Here is a 17,999-nt window from a genome sequence, read left to right on the forward strand (position 1 = left end):
GCAACTTCAGTTATTCAAATTTTTTGTTACGATCGATGTTTTTTACTTTTGCTACAACCGTGTTAATTTTTGCTACAACCGGTATCATTTTTGTTACAACCGTTTACTAAAAAAGTTGCATACACGTCACGTAAATATTTGTTACAACCGGCGTTTCACTTTTGCTACCACGTACAATCAGCTTCGTTTTTTTTTGCTACAATCACGTAGATATTTTTTTTGCTAAAAATTTTATTTTTTGTTGTAACCGTTGAAAAAATTGCTGCATCGGAGAAAAAATGTTGCATGAAGATCCAACGGCGCGGACGCGCGGGAGTTGGTGGATCGTGCGGCCTGCGCGCCGCCGGCCCAAAGTTTCGGCGGGCGCGCCGGCGCAGATCACTCCCCTGATATTACCAAAGTGATTAGGTACTCTTGATTAATAGTACGAAGATAACAAGGTGTGATCCACATTATAGACAAAAATGAGCGGCCATGAGGATAAAATTGCACTCCAGTTGCTAGTTGAATTGCTGGACCATTCACGAGCAGAATTCATGGGGGCCGGGGCAGGGAAAGGAAGGAGAGAATCAGTGATAGTAGCAGTTGTGATTTGATACATCAAGAGGGGGGAGGGGGTGGGGTGGTGGAGATGGAAGTTGCGGTTGGCACTGCAGCCGGTAAGATCGCGCCTAAGCTCTTCGATTTCTTAGAAACAAATCGCAAGCTGCGTCGGGAGCTGGAGCATGATATCGAGTACATCAAAAGGGAGTTTGTGATGATTTCTGCCGTCATCGAGGAAGATGGTGATCAACCCCCGTGGAATGGCAACCAGGTGCATAAGGCATGGATCCAGATAGTGCGTGACTTGTCGCACGCCATTGAGGACTGCATTGACAACTTCATGCACCGCGTCACGCTTCATTCTAGTGCATCATGGATCCATCGGCGGTTCCACCGGGTGAAGACAGTGGGAGCCCGTAACAAGTTTGCCGCAGCCATCCGCCGTCTCAGGAAGAGATCAGAAGATGCATCCAAGATGAGAACGAGCTACATCACCAATAATGGTGGCGAAAAATCAAATACCATGGGGTCTGACGAGGAGGAGATGGAAATAGACACCTCTGTGGCCACGGTGGGTATGAACGAGCCCCTGGATGAGCTCATGGAGCTCATAAGCGAAGGCCAACAACCCAAGGAGGAGCACAAGCTTAAGGTGATCTCTGTTGTCGGATTTGGCGGTATAGGGAAGACTCTCCTTGCCAGGCAAGCCTACAATGACACAATTGAGAAAACCCAATACGAAGCATGGGCTTGGGTTCGTGCTGCGGACAAAGATGCAGGGGATGTTCTCAAGGAGATACTGCAGGAACTTCACACTATCGATAGTGGTGGAAGTCTCAACAAGCTCCGCGCAAGCCTGAGAGAGTACCTTGGGACCAAGAGGTATATAAATAGAATTAATATTTTCAAACAAAATGCGTCATTTTTTTATTTTAATTAGCATAATTAATTTCGTTCGAGCTTTACATGCAGACTATGCCTGATAAAAAGTTCCAGCTCATCTAGTAGTGAAACATATGCATGGTTAAGAGTAGTAAAAACTAGCACTTTCTTCTTCTTATTTCTCTCCATCTGCATGCATTCCATTCATCCACAAGCAGGTGGTAGGAAAATTAGTACTCCCTCCGTAAACTTTTATAGACGTTCTAGATCACTAATTTAGTGATCTAAGAGGGTGTTTGTTTCCAGGGACTTATTGGTTTTGGGACTTAAAAAAGTCCCTATAAGTCCCTTCTAAACCAAACACTAGGGACTTATTGGGACTTATTATGGTTAATTGGGACTTATGAAATAAGACTCTCTAATAGGAGCTTATTGGGACTTATTCTGGTCCCATTACGCTTGCACCGCCCTGCCCCGATCGCTCAGGACTCCAGGACGCTCGCACCGCCCGCCGCCGGCTTCCCCAATCGCCGCCGGCCGCCCGCCCCGTCCCCGCCCGCCCCGTCGCCGCCCGGCCGCCGGCCCGCCCAGTCGCCGCCCCGCCGCCCCGCCACCCGCCCGCCCAGTTGTCATCGCCCCGCCGCCGCCCCGCCCCGTCGCCGCCCCGCCGCCCGCCCCGTCCCCGCCCGCCCAGTAGCCGGCCCGCCCAGTCGCCGCCCCGCCGCCCGCCCGCCCCGTCGCCGCCCCGCCCCGTCCCCGCCCGCCCCGTCGCCACCCGGCCGCCGGCCGCCCGCCCCGTCGCCGCCCAGTCGCCGCCCGCCCCGTCGTCGCCCCGCCGGCCGCCCGCCCCGTCGCCGCCCCGTCCCGTCGCCGCCCGGCCGCCGCCTCGTCTCCCTCGGTTCGTCTGGTCCGACCGCCACAACATGGACTTATAAGTCCCTGTAAACAAACAGGTAGGGACTCGGGACTTATAAGTCCCTGTAAACAAACAGGTAGGGACTTATGACTTATAAGTTGGGACTTAAAAAAGTCCTAGGACTTATGAAACAAACTGGGCCTAAAACGTCTTATAAAAGTATACATGTAGTACTAGAATGCATGAACTTGATACACCGGTATAAAACTCACAATTAATCCATGATCTGATCGATTGCAAATCAAGGATGTTAAACACAAACACTACACTACTAACCTTGTAAGGGCTACAAGCCTTGTGCTACTAGCAAAACAAGTGCTACCATAGGAATTAATCCAATCAACTTTTCTTCAATTTTTTTTAATCCAATCAACGTTAAGGCAAGCTGCAAGCATGCGAGGAATATGAAGCTATGCTTCTCTAGCACTAGATTCTTGTGGAGGGCAATGATCGGAAGATCCTAAAGGTTTGAGAGCAGTACACGAATGTGAAAAGCAATCAATTTCCTTGTTATATTATGTGCTACCTGACGTATGAGGAGCAACTGTATTGGGTTCTAATTCTCTTTTGTCATTTACAGGTTCTTCATTGTAATCGATGACATGCGGGCATTATTTTGGCACGATATAAAAGACGCTTTCCCTGTAGTTCCGGGGGTGAGCAGCAGAGTTATGGTGACGACCGCCATTCAGTCCGTGGCAAATGCCTGCAGCTCTACTCATGGTCATGCATATGTGATGAGAACTCTTGACGAAGAACATTCAAGACAATTGTTCTTCCAAAAAGCTTCCGTGGAAGAACATTCACCGCCACTTAGTGATCATACAAAGATTGGCACTTCAGAAGCACTGATGAAATGTGATGGTCTACCCCTAGCTCTTGTTAGCACTGCCCAATTCTTGCAAAGTAGAGGTCACCCGAAAAAGTGGGCAAATCTGTGTGAAAACCTTGGTGGACATCTGGAGACAGAGGATACCTTAGCAAGTATGAATCGTGTGCTGATTCGTAGCTATGGCAGCCTTGGTAGCCAAGATGTCAAGACATGCTTGCTATATCTGGGTATTTACCCAAGTGGCCATCCAATCAGGAGAGGAATGCTGATAAGGAGATGGTTAGCTGAAGGGTTCATAAAACAAGATTATAGACGCAGTGCCCTCTGTGTCGCTGTTGAAAATTTTGATGAACTGGTTGACCGGGTATCATTCAGCCTATCGGTGCCAGTTGTAGAAGCAACAGCGTAGAGGTGAAGAAATGCCAAACTCACGGCATGATGCTAGAGTTCATCCTACACAAGTCCATGTGTGAGAACTTTGTCACCTTGTTATGTGACCAAGATCCCCAACCCAACAGTAATATTCGTTGGCTTTCTCTGCAACACAGAATTGTTCCAAGAGCAATAATGAATGCAAAGGATGTACATCTCGTGCGGTCCCTGACAATCTTTGGCAAGGCGCACAGTTCTATGTTGCACTTTTCCAAGTATAAACTGATGCGAGTTTTGGATCTTGAAGAATGCAAAGATAAGATAGGTGATAGTCATCTGAAGGAAATATGCAATAACTTGTTGTTGATCAGGTACCTAAGCCTAGGGGGTGCTGTTACTGTCACAACGCTCCCGAAGGAGATCAAGAAGCTCAAATTATTGGAGACACTGGATGTAAGAAGAACCAATATAGAGATTCTACCCACAGAAGTCATGAAGCTGCCATGTTTAGTTCATCTGTTTGGGAAGTTCAAGTTCCAAGAAGGTGTAGGATACCGGAGAATGCTTAAGCTGCAGACTTGGTTGAAAAACAAGAGCAAAATGGAGACTGTGGCAGGATTTGTTGTGGACGAGAGACAAGAAATGCCACGGCTCATTGAGCATATGGAGCACCTGACAAAGATGAAAATATGGTGCGAGTCCACCCCTGATGCCAGCATCAACATAAGTCATCTCTCAAAGGCAATCAAGGGGTTCCTTGAGAGAAGCACCAATCTGAACAAAGCTCATTCACTCTCACTGAACTTCAACTCCAGATGGCCGCAAGACTTGTTATGTTTCTCCCTGGAGAAGGACAAACTCTGCTATCTTAGATCGCTCAAGCTACAAGGGAACAAAATCTGCAGCCAGCTGCCTCTGTTTGTTACCAATCTATATCTTCTCACTAAACTTTGCCTGTCATTCCCTGGCCATAACTTGGGCGACGACATTCTTGATGCCCTAACCAAAGTGCGTGGCTTGGAGCACCTGAAGCTGATTGCAACTCAAATGGACAAGCTCATCATCAGACAAGGTGCATTCGGAATCCTACAAAGCTTATGCATCATGGTGGAAGTCATGACTGGGCTGGAAATCGAAGAGGGTGCTGTGCAACACCTTGACTCACTCCAGCTACTATGTAAGAATTTAAACGGCTTTAGCAGCACGACAATCCATTCCCTGCCACTTCTTAAGGAGGTTGCTCTCCATGATGAACTGAGCAACGAAATAAAACAGGACTGGAAAGGAGCAGCAAAGAACCATCCCAGACGTCCTAAGGTCTTGTTTAAACTAAAGGGAAGCGAGCTTGCCGCAGGAACTAGGACTGCACCAACGACTACTAATACTTTGGCTCAAGAGGCTGCTATTGGAAACGAACCTGCGGAGAATTTTGAAAGCCCTGTGGTACCACCTACCGATATAACGGTATCAACAACACCTGGTGACATTTCTACTGAAGAGTCTGGTAAGCAAGTGTTGTTGCAAGTGCATCTTATTTGCTTAAGTCTTATTTTGATTAGTTCTTCAGGTGTGTTGAGCTATGTGCATATACCCCTTCACGCCGGCACATTACATGTTTTTCCTTCTTCTTTTCTGCAGTACAAGTTGCTACTTCGAAGATTGGAAGTGAGTCAGCTACCCGAATTAGCCATGAGGCAACAACTACTCACACGATGACCCAAGAGGTTGTTGTGGAAAGGGAACCTGCACAGAATACTGAGAGTCCTGCGGCACCACCTACTGATATGATGTTATCAGTGATAATGCCTCCCAGTGTTGTTTCTAATGAAGAGTCTGGTGAGCAAGTGTTGTGGTGCATCTTATTTTCCTTAATTACTACTTTGGTTTATTTTGGGTGCATTGAGTTATCTAAAAATTCCTTCTTCACGCCCGGCATATTTACTGTGCAGTACCAGTTGCTACTTCTGAGATGGGAAGTGAGTCGGATCCGCAAATTTGCCTTGCAGCAACAACTACTGATACGATGACCCAAGAAGTTGCTACAAAAAGTGAACCTGCAAAGAATACTGAGAGTCCTGCGGCACCACCTACTGATATGATGTTATCAGTGACAATGCCTCCCAGTGTTGTTTCTAATGAAGAGTCTGGTGAGCAAGTGTTGTGGTGCATCTTATTTTCCTTAATTACTACTTTGGTTTATTTTGGGTCCATTGAGTTATATAAAAATTCCTTCTTCACGCCCGACATATTTACCGTGCAGTACCTGTTGCTACTTCTGAGATGGGAAGTGAGTCGGCTCCGCAAATTTGCCCTGCAGCAACAACTACTCATACGATGACTCAAGAAGTTGCTATAAAAAGTGAACCTGCAGAGAATACTAAGAGTCCAGCGGCACCACCTACTGATATGATGTTATCAGTCACAATGCCTCCCAGTGTTGTTTGTAATGAAGAGTCTGGTGAGCAAGTGTTGTGGTGCATCTTATTTTCCTTAATTACTACTTTGGTTTATTTTGGGTGCATTGAGTTATATAAAAATTCCTTCTTCACGCCCGGCATATTTACCGTGCAGTACCTGTTGCTACTTCTGAGATGGGAAGTGTATCGGCTCCGCAAATTTGCCCTGCAACAACAACTACTGATACGATGACCCAAGAAGTTGCTATAAAAAGTGAACCTGCAGAGAGTACTGAGAGTCCTGCGGCACCACCTACCGATATGATGTTATCAGTGACAATGCCTCCCAGTGTTGTTTCTAATGAAGAGTATGGTGAGCAAGTGTTGTGGTGCATCTTATTTTCCTTAATTACTACTTTGGTTAATTTTAGGGTGCACTGACTTATATAAAAATTCCTTCTTCACGTCCGGCATATTTACTGTGCAGTACCAGTTGCTACTTCTGAGATGGGAAGTGAGTCGGCTCCGCAAATTTGCCCTGCAGCAACAACTACTGATACGATGACCCAAGAAGTTGCTACAAAAAGTGAACCTGCACAGAATACTGAGGGTCCTGCGGCACCACCTACTGATACGATGTTATCAGTGACAATGCCTCCCAGTGTTGTTTCTAATGAAGAGTCTGGTGAGCAAGTGTTGTGGTGCATCTTATTTTCCTTAATTACTACTTTGGTTAATTTTGGGGTGCATTGAGTTATATAAAAATTCTTTCTTCACGCCCGGCATATTTACTGTGTAGTACCAGTTGCTATTTCTGAGATGGGAAATGAGTCGGCTCCGCAAATTTGCCCTGCAGCAACAACTACTGATACGATGACCGAAGAAGTTGCTATAAAAAGTGAACCTCCACAGAAGTCTGGTAGACTTGCGGCGTCACCTACTGATATGATGTTATCAGTGACAATAACGCCCCAGGCCATTTCTAATGGAGAGTCTGGTGAGCAAGTGTATCACGTGCAACTTATTTTCCTTAATTACAACGGAGTATTTGGTTAATTGTTTGTGCATGTTGAGTTATTTCTCTCTTTACGAAGGCACATAAATTTCTTATTTTTTATTATTGTGTAGTACAAGTTTCTACTTCCGAGATGGGAACTGAGAATGCTGCAGAACTCCCTGTAGCTCCAGCTACCACCGATGATACAACGTTATCGCGGACTCACAACACATTTGCAAGTGCACAACAAGAATATCCTGGTAACTAATTATTTGTTGTTGTCAGTGATCTTATTCTACTTAATTGCTAGTACTTTGGTTTAAGTACTAGTGTTGACTTATGTATACTACTCCTTCACGCATACATGTGACATCACTTATTGCCAGAACAAGTTGACGGTGATGGTCAACATGATGATCATCAGGCAGAAGATACTAATAACTTTCATGAGCAAAATGATCTTGTCAGTGAGAATGGCCTGAGCAGTAACATGGCAAGTTTTAAAAATGAGATGGAAGGAGTGGCAGTTTAAGAGGAGCAACGTGCGGAAGATGGCACACAGGTAATTTGCATAAACCAACTGCCTAAAAAAATACTGATGCTCTCATAGTGACGTAGCTAGCAGAACCGAGGTGAATTTAGGAAGTAGGAGTAATATTGTTGAGGTTAATAATGTAGGCTTTTGATCCGCAGAATCACCCAGGAGCTATAACATGCGTGTGCTTGCAAGCTAGCCAGCACACAAGCAACTGGATGGATTCGTTGACAGTGCACGTACGCTAGCCGGAATTGTATGCACTCGATCTCGTAGAAACTAGCTCGATCGATTCTTCTCGGCACTGTCGGCCAAGGTTTCTTCAGCGAACGCAAGCGAATCAATGGATTGCAAAAAGGCTCGTGTCGAGCCTTGCTTTTGCTATGTATTACTTTGATCTACGTGTTATACAACGTGTGTTACATAGGTATATAAAGATGCTACCCTGCCCCTATTCAAAACATACACGGTGACTATATCCGATCCAAACCGGACTCGAACATTGTGGTTAATTCCAATAATCACCCCCTAATCACGATGTCCTTACTTCCGACCTAGGTCCCAAACACGATTGCTGCTTCTTATAACTGTTATCATCGGCATGGCCTTTGCCGTCCCTTGCAGCATTTTATGGACCGTCTTTACTGTCATCGGCTCGTCCGTAGCTTGATGATAACACTCCTTTTTGGTCGTGTATTCAATCTTCATCTCTTCTTCGGTGCTTTGTAGGCAGTCCTTCGGATCATCGAGGGCACATCTTTTGAACCCGAGCGTGACCATACTTTGGTCTAACTTTGAATTCCAAGCTCTTGGCGCTTGCATCAGCCCGTAAAGTGCCTTCTTGAGCTTGTTAACTTCCGCTTGTTCGTCTTTCTTCTCGTAGCTGAGGGGTTGTTCTACGTACACGTCTTCTGTGAGATTGCTGTTGAGGAAAGCGGATTTAACATCCATATGATGAACCTTCCAATCCTCTTGTGCTGCCAAAGCTAGGAGCACTCTCACCGTCTCGATTCGAGCAACTGGTGCAAACACCTCATCATAGTCAACTCCTTGACGTTGTACGTAGCCCTTTGCAACGAGTCTTGCCTTGTACTTCACAATGGCACCCTATGTGTCCTTCTTTAACTCGTAAACCCACTTCAAACCTATCGCCTTTTGGTTTGGAGGACGGGTTACCAAAGTCCACGTGCCATTGCTCTCAATCGCCTTCATCTCCTCATCCATGGCGTGCGTCCAGCTAGGACTTTTGCTCGCCTCTACGAAGTTCGCCGGCTCCTCAACTCCGAACAGACATACTCCGGAGTACTCGAGCGTAACTGGCTTTGTGTACTTGTAGACTTTCTTGAGGGTCTTGTAGCGATGAGGCCCTGAGGAATCCGTTGTGGCTTGCGAAGGAGGCGACACAAACTGTGTCGGTGTTGATGCACTTGAAGAAGATAGCTGAGACCCGGGCGTGTCATCGACATCCGTGTCGTCGGCGTAGTCGTCGTGACCGTGACCATCATCTTGATTGTCGTCGTCACTATGCGCCTCGTTGTCGATGTTGTCTTCGAGATCTCTACCCGTGTCGTGCGCGTCGTTGTCTCTATCTCCTTGCGACCTATGCGCGTTGTCGTCGGTGTCGGCACCATGATGATCACTATCATTGTGGTCACCTTGGTTGGGCGTCTTGCCAACCACGTGGACATCCTCCCCTGTATCATCATCAGTTGGAAATTCAACCGTGAATATGTTACCGTTTGGAGCACCATCGGCTGCTGCACTCTAATTCCACGCTTTGTTTTCTTCAAACACGACGTCGCGTGAAATCCGTAGACGCTTGGTTTGTGGATCATAGAAGCGGTATGCCTTGGTGCCGGAACTTCTCTCGTATCCGATGAACACCATCTTGGTGCTACGATCGGCAAGCTTTGAGAGGTGCGGCTCCGCCGTCTTCACATGTGCCACGCACCCAAATGTCCGTAGATGAGACACATTCGGCTTACGTCCGTAAATTGCTTCATACGGAGTCTTGCCGATCACCGCCTTCGTTGGAGCCCGGTTGAGAAGATAGACCGCCATCGAGACAGCTTCGCCCCAAAAAGTCCCCGGTAGGTTCTTGCTCTTGAGTAAACTCCTTGCCATGTCAACGACGGTTCGATTGCGCCTTTCAATGACCCCGTTATGCTGTGGCGTATAAGGTGCCGTGAGGAACCTTTTTATGCCAATCTTCTCGCAGTAGTCATTGAACTCGTTCGACGTAAACTCTCCGCCCTGATCTGTCTGTAGACCACAAACCTTCAACTTGTGTTCCATCTCCGTTGCAGCCTTTATCTTCTTGAACGCTTCAAACGCCTCATCTTTAGATCGTAGGAGAATGACCCACATATATCTTGAGTAGTCATCTACCACAAGGAAGAAGTACTTCTTTCCTCCGTGAGTTGCCGGGGTGATAGGGCCACATAGATCACCATGGAGCAGCTCGAGTGCATCACTTGCACGATAGGTAGACTGAGCAGGGAACGGCCTGCAGTGCTGTTTTCCAACCAAGCACCCGTCACATACTCGATCAACATGGTCGATAACTGGCATCCCTGATACCATCTCCATCTTTGACATCTTCTTCAAGGCGTAGAAGTTAACATGTCCAAATCTAGCATGCCATAACCATGAATCATCATCACTCTTGGCGAGCCAACACTCCGGTTGAGATTGATCAAGGCTGAGGATATAGAGCCTGTTCCGTGTGCGACTAACACGAGTTAGAACGTTCCGGAGGTTGTCGAAGATCGTCATCACTCCGTTTTCGATATCCACCTTGCGTCCATTCTCGTCAAGCTTCCCGATAGAGATGATGTTGTTGCGAAGCCGTGGGATGTAGTACACTCCGGTGAGTATGCGATGTTCGCTTGTGAGACCCTCGAAGAGGACAGATCCTTGCCCACAAATCTCCACATTTGAACCATCACCAAACTTGAACGAGCCTTCAATATCATATTCCAGCTCGAGAAATTTCTCCTTGCATCCCGTCATGTGGTTACTGGCACCCGTATCGAGATACCACGATACGTTGTGATCCCCGAATAACTTAGGTGTCACTTTCTTCTCATGAATTAGCACCTTCCGATTTGGTTTCACAGCCACCATTTCAGCGAGATCACAAACTTCGGCCATTAGAAGACCTGGACCTTCGTCTTCCTCCTTTGCCAAATTTGCCTTGATCTCCCGCTTGTCAGGCTCCGGACAATCCTTTGCAAAGTGACCCATCTCGTTGCAGTTAGAGCACTTGACCTCGGACATATCCAAGTTCCGTTGCTTCCACCCTTTAGATCGGTCAGCCTTACCACGACCTTGTGGCTTGCCTTTTCCTTTGCCTTTTCTGGTTTGTCCATCGTCCTTCGTGTTGCTTGAGCCTTCGTTCCCATCACGCCTTCCTTTGCTACTTGGGGACTCGCAATCTGCACGCGAGTACATGAGTTGGTCACTACCTCCTCTGTTGCCTTTCCGACAGCCACGAGCATTCTCTTCCCACGTCCGCAGGCGTCCGATCGCCTCCGTTATGGTCATGTCATCGATGTCATAAAGCTGCTCGAGTGTGCCGATGATGTACGTGAATATATCAGTCACCGAACTGAAAAATTTCTCCACAATCTCGGTCGCCTCGAGCTTTGCACCAAGCGCGCAGATCTCTCCCACCAAAGTAGTAACATGCATGGCGTAGTCGTTCACCGATTCAGTTTCCTCCATCTGCAACTTGTCAAATTGGCGCTTCAGCACTTGTGCCCGAGCCTTGGTGACGCGATCTTCTCCGATCCTCATCTCCTTGAGTGCGTTCCACGCCTCTCTTGCCGCCTCGAACTCCGTCAGTGTCATCAGCACGGAATCCGGCACGGACTGGGCTATGGCGGCCATGGCACCTTCGTCGGACTCGTCATCGACGTCGTCGTCCGTGATTGCCTGCCACACTCGGAGGGTTCGGAGAATAATCTTCATCTTCACCGCCCACACGCCATAGTTGGCGTCGGTGAGCATCGGGTACTGGATGGGGATGTTGCGATGCGCCTGGACGTTGGCGCCGCTCGTTCCTCCACCACTGGTTGCTGATTTGACGTCCTTCTTCGTCTTGGCACCGTTCTTGTTCGTCTTGGCACCGTCCTTGCCGGACTTGACCGACTCAGCATCGCTGTCCGTCATCGTAGATCGTAGATCGTCGAGGCTCTAGATACCAATTGTAGGCTTTTGATCCGCAGAATCACCCAGGAGCTATAACATGCGTGTGCTTGCAAGCTAGCCAGCACACAAGCAGCTGGATGGATTCGTTAACAGTGCACATACGCTAGCCGGAATTGTATGTACTCGATCTCGTAGAAACTAGCTCCGATCGATTCTTCTTGACACCGTCGGCCAAGGTTTCTTTAGCGAACGCAAGCGAATCAATGGATTGCAAACAGGCTCGTGTCGAGCCTTGCTTTTGTTATGTATTACTTTGATCTGGGTGTTATACAACATGGGTTACATAGGTATATAAAGAAGCTACCCTGCCCCTATTCAAAACCTAAACTGTGACTATATCCAGTCCAAACCGGACTCGGACATTGTGGTTAATTCCAATAAATAAATCTATTCATGGGATAAGTGATATGGTAGCTGAATATTGGTGTATCATTAGGTGCATACTGAATATTGAGATTGGTCCTATTTCTTTCAGTGATGCATGTAGTTGAGTTGTAACGTTTAGCTTCTTAAAATAGATTGATGTTTTGTAGTGCTACAGAAACTATGGATCACTTATTCCTTTTTTTTCTTGGAAAAGGAGGTTCAACCCCCGGCCTCTGCATCAATCGATGCATACATTCATTTTTATTAATTATTCCACAAAGGTCTGACAAGATCATTCATCGAGCCAGCCGAAACCACCACTCACACCTACAAACATGATAATGTTGAGTGCTCTCATTCTTCATATCAAAAATCGTTGTCATCACCGATCCATCCCTATAACGTATCGGAACAATAAACGGTGCAACAAACCTAAATCATGTACCACTTGCACATGTTTTAGAAGCAGCCATCATCATCGAACCATTGTACCATCTTCAGGAGAGAGATCCGTATCACCCTTGCTAGTCCGTCCATTCGTCGACGCCAGCACGGCGCCCAACAGCGCCACCGTCCCGCGCTCGTCCATCCTGACATGAAGGCTCCGAAAGATTTGTCATGCATAGCACCTGCCGAACAGGCATGACACAGCGTAGCACCTGTCGGCCAGGCATGACTTGACATCTCCACCGAAGCGCCGATCAAGACGAAGCCGCTCCACCGCCTTCCTATGTCATCCAGCGCTGCTCCAGAAACGATGCTCCCAAGAGAGGCACGACACCGTAGTACCGCTATCATCCGGTCTGATGATCAGATCTTAGGGTTTCCCCCTGAACATCATGAGTGGGTCAACAGTAGTTACACGACGATGCCTTCATCAAGGTAACGATGCAGAACTCCGCCATAGTCCGCCATCGGCACGGTTTTCTCCGACAACTATGTCTTCCCGACTAGCAGCCGGGACTGGATGACGGATCACGAGATCCAACCACCCATCCTCAGGCCGACCACCTCCGACGGAGAAGATGACCGCCACTGCCGGCTGCACCGGCCAAAATAGATCTGATCGGTTGCTGAAGATTACTGGAGATGTTGGAAATTTGATGGCTGTTTGACTAGTTGCTTTATTTTGGACTATTAGGAACCTGTAATATATATTTTGTTATCAGTTTCTAACGGTGGATTGGATTGGATCCTCAGATGTTGCTGTGGGGTGTAGCAGACACAGACTGCTAGAGCTATGGACTCTGTCTCCTGAAGTTGTTGAAGTGCTTCGAACAAGTTCCTCCTCTCCGTACTTTTGCTTCTAATAAGTAACTAGTACAAATGCCCGTGCGTTGCAACAGGTTATAAATTTAATTAAGGTTGGCCCTTGTATTTTTTCATAATTAATTAAATTCTATGACTAACAGTTTCATTTGCAATTTTGTTTTGTTAATTAATGATAGCATATGGATTAGAACATTTTTTTATCTTCCTGATATATGTGTTTGCATTTGTAATCTAAGTGAGTCTTAATTTGATTGCAAACATATTAGACAGCTACATCGAAAACAACCAATTTGTAAGTACATGCATACCAAATGTTCCAGGTTGTGTATCAATATCGATATTCTTAAAAAAATAAATAGCATAATAGTTTATATATATGAAAAATCAAAGCTCAGCCATTTGTTTACGTAAAGCTTGTATAAACAACATTGTATAACTTTTATTCATTAGAAACATTTTTTTGCGTATGACATCACAAACATTATTGAGTTTTGATGTCTAATTGTTTTAATACGCGTTTTACATATTTTGTATGCATCATGAATATTTTTTATATACATGTTTTACATTATTCAAATACACGATTAATATTTTTGAAAAGTTCTATTTTTATGTCTACTTTGTTCCATACAAATTATATATTTTTGTATATGTTTTATTATACACCGGAAACATTTTCCTATGCACATTTAAAGTCTTTTAAATACATGATCAATATTTTTCAAAATAAAAGAAAAAAAATATTATTTATTGTCCATACGCATTGTACACTTTTTTGTCTACAAATTTGACATTTCTTTAATCCATGATTAACATGTGTGCAAAGTTTATCAAAATAAAGGCAAAAGAGAAAAACAAAAATAGAAAAAGTGCGAACTAGAAGAACAAAAAGGGTTATACATTTTTTTTATTGTCCATACGCATTGTATATTTTTTTTGTATATGTGGAAACTTTTTTATCTACAAATTTGACAGTTTTTTAATCTATGATTAATATGTGTGCAAAGTTTATCGAAATAAAGGTAAAAGAGAAAAAAAATAGGAAAAGTGCGAAATAGAAGAATAAAGTGCGAAATATATGTTTTATTATACACCGGAAACATTTTCCTATGCACATTTAAAGTTTTTTAAATACATGATCAATATTTTTCTAAATAAAAGGAAAAAATATTATTTATTGTCCATATGCATTGTACACTTTTTTGTCTACAAATTTGATATTTCTTTAATCCATGATTAACATGTCTGCAAAGTTTATCAAAATAAAGGCAAAAGAGAAAAACAAAAATAGAAAAAGTGCGAAATAGAAGAACAAAAAGGGTTATACTTTTTTTTATTGTCCATACGCATTGTATATTTTTTTTGTATATGTGGAAACTTTATTATCTACAAATTTGACAGTTTTTTAATCTATGATTAATATGTGTGCAAAGTTTATCGAAATAAAGGTAAAAGAGAAAAAAAATAGGAAAAGTGCGAAATAGAAGAATAAAGTGCAAAATATATGTTTTATTATACACCGGAAACATTTTCCTATGCACATTTAAAGTCTTTTAAATACATGATCAATATTTTTCAAAATAAAAGAAAAAAATATTATTTATTGTCCATACGCATTGTACACTTTTTTGTCTACAAATTTGACATTTCTTTAATCCGTGATTAACATGTGTGCAAAGTTTATCAAAATAAAGGTAAAAGAGAAAAATAAAAATAGAAAAAGTGCGAAATAGAAGAACAAAAAGGGTTATACATTTTTTTTATTGTCCATACGCATTGTATATTTTTTTTGTATATGTGGAAACTTTATTATCTACAAATTTGACAGTTTTTTAATCTATGATTAATATGTGTGCAAAGTTTATCAAAATAAAGGTAAAAGAAAAAAAAGGAAAAGTGCGAAATAGAAGAATAAAGGCTTAGTACGCCACAACCGGAATCGAACCTGGGTCTCCTGGGTAGCATGGCGCGCACCGAACCAGTTGGCCTAGGCTACTCTTGTGCTAAAATATGGTACGACGTCTTTTAGAAAAAGATAGCCGAATCGAAGTTCAAAACCGAATCATTTTTGTCACTTGCGGATGGCATTGGTGGGTAATTTTGAAGAACTTTACGGGCAAATTTAATGACGTGCCACAGAAGCAATAGGTGCTTTATTAGTACTAGCAAAAGGGCCCGTGCGTTGCAACGGAAGAAAAAAAAACACCATCTTCAATGACGATGATCACATTATGTTCATATGTCATCGCATGGTTTCAAAAAATTGTTCACAAATGCAAGAAAATATTTTTCTTTTAATTTTATTCACAATTCACAAGTTGAAACAATGTTCATATTTTTTAAGAAATATCATGGTTATCAAAAAAATTGGTAACTCAAAGAATTATTCTGAATTTCAAGAAACATTTTTTTAAAATATACTATATTATTCCAATCCACTCCGACAATTAATTATTCAAAATTCACTCAGATATATAATCAGAAAGACTCAGAAGCATTAATGTTTAACTGCATACATTCAATCATTCGTCAGCATTTCTACAAATTTGGGAACATTTTTAAAATCAAGAACATATTTACTATTTATAAACATTTTTTTAAATTCCAAACAATATTTTATATTACTAACTCTTTTCAAGTATTTTCTTGTGAATTGGTGAATAATTCATTTTATGGATTACCAAACATTTTTTTAATTGCATTAAATAAATTGCTCAAAATGATGGACTTTTTTTGATTCATGAATGTTTTCCCCAAAATTACAATTTTTCAATATGCAAACATTTTTACAAAAATCCCGAACAATTTTTGAATTTGCAAACATTTTATGTTTTATCAAAAATTTACGTAGATACAATTTTTTGAATTTCCAAAGTTTTTTTGATTTATTTGAATTAGAAAAATTAAAAAGGAACAGATCAATAATAAGTAAGAGACTAAAAAAACAGGCCCCTGCCCATGGGCTGGCCCAAATGGGCATGGTATTTATTTCCCAGCGAGGAGAGCGTAGTATAGTAGGCCCCTATGTTTTGGCAGGCCCATGCGAGGATTCCCTGCAAAACGTTTTTTATAATTCATAGATGGCATTGGTGGGTAATATTAAACAATTTTGAAGGCAATTTTAATGACGTACCACTGAAGCAATAGGTGCTTTATTAATAACTAGCAAAAGGGCCCGTGCGTTGCAACGGGACAAATAAATGCGTGATCATTTTTTAAATCAGCAAACATTTTATGAATGAAAAACTATTTTATAAGTCACAAACCATTGTTTTTTTGAACTTTTAGAATATTTTTCCATTCATGATCGTTTTTAGAATTGACAAAATATTGCACAATTTCATTATAAAAAGTACTTCATGAACTTTTAAAAAATCATGAGCATTGTTTGATTTCTCGAATATTTTTTTCAAAATTTCAAACATTTTCTGCAAAATCACTAGTTTTTTTAATCCACAAACATTTTATAATTTATTAAACATTTTATTTCAAAATTCCCAATTTTAAAATTTTCAAAAAAATTATGTGTCCTCCTCTATTTTCGAAATGGGGAGGAGAAAGCATTCTCTACATCCGTAGAAACTAAATACTTCCCGAGAAGCGAAGAAATTGTAAGTGAAGCACGAGGAACGATAACAATGGGTATGAATAGAGAAGGCGCTAATTAGGCGGACGGGATCAAGCGAGGCCCGAATGGACCGGAGCTCGTACTGGGCCTACTTTATTAACGGGCGAGGCCTCATACCTAGTGAGGCGACAAAAATACCTGAAACATTTGCAGAGGAAGAACAACAGCAACAACAATAAAAACGAGAACAACAAATGATAGTGATACCGGAAACTTTTCCGAGATGGAGGAACAACAGCAACAAATGATAGTGAAAGAGTAACAAACGGACGGCATGCATATTCTTGATGTCCTGTAGTAGTAAACTGAAGAAATTGACACTTTGTTCAAAGCCATTGAATGGACAACCCTACGCTTTTATTGAAGGCTCGGATCACACCACAGCGTCCATCAGTTCTGAAAATTTGTAGCAGGATCAGGAGACGCATGTCGTTACATGCGATTCTTTGACACAGAACCAGCTGTTGCTCATGAGACTGCTGGTAAAGGATCGGTACTTGCTCGAAACCGCAAAGTTGATCGTCAGAGTTGATGGCCCCGTCAGTTTCATGAACGACGTCGCCGGCGCGCCGAACTGGTCGGACAAGGGCAACGACCTCCTCTCCGATGTGGCCCGGGAGGTGACCAGAAGGAAAGGCAAACGAAGCGAGGCCATGGAGGAGGTCAGCGTGGCGCGCGCCACCAACCCGAGGCTGCGATACCTCCCCGGTTAGCCCGGCCGTGAGCTTCTTCTGCACGGACGCGGAGGACGCCCGGACAGCCGCCGTCGCACTTCGCCGTCCCGCGCGTCTGCGCTGCCGTGCGCCGCCGCCTCCAGCCTCGCCGCCCCGCCGCATGGTTTATTATTAGGGGAGATAAAGATAAAGATATATATATATATATATATAACACATGAGTTTGTTCTTGTGCATGTCAATTTGATGGGCTTTCTGCCGTAACAAAGTTGACCATGTAATGTACGTTGTTGGACAGATTGTATATTTGGTCCTGGCCGACTTTGACATGTCTGAATTTCAAAGAACATTTACTGTGGTCCTTTATTCAGTTA

The 17,999-nt window shown here is 43.6% G+C and overlaps 1 pseudogene; it reads left to right on the top strand.

Annotated features, from left to right (window-relative positions):
- The first annotated feature begins 631 nt into the window (after positions 1-631).
- LOC123409482 lies at positions 632-17,664 on the top strand (annotated as a pseudogene).
- Positions 17,665-17,999: the final 335 nt, after the last annotated feature.

The sequence above is a fragment of the Hordeum vulgare genome, chromosome 7H, assembly GCF_904849725.1.
Source record: "Hordeum vulgare subsp. vulgare chromosome 7H, MorexV3_pseudomolecules_assembly, whole genome shotgun sequence".
NCBI classification, from domain to species: domain Eukaryota; kingdom Viridiplantae; phylum Streptophyta; class Magnoliopsida; order Poales; family Poaceae; genus Hordeum; species Hordeum vulgare.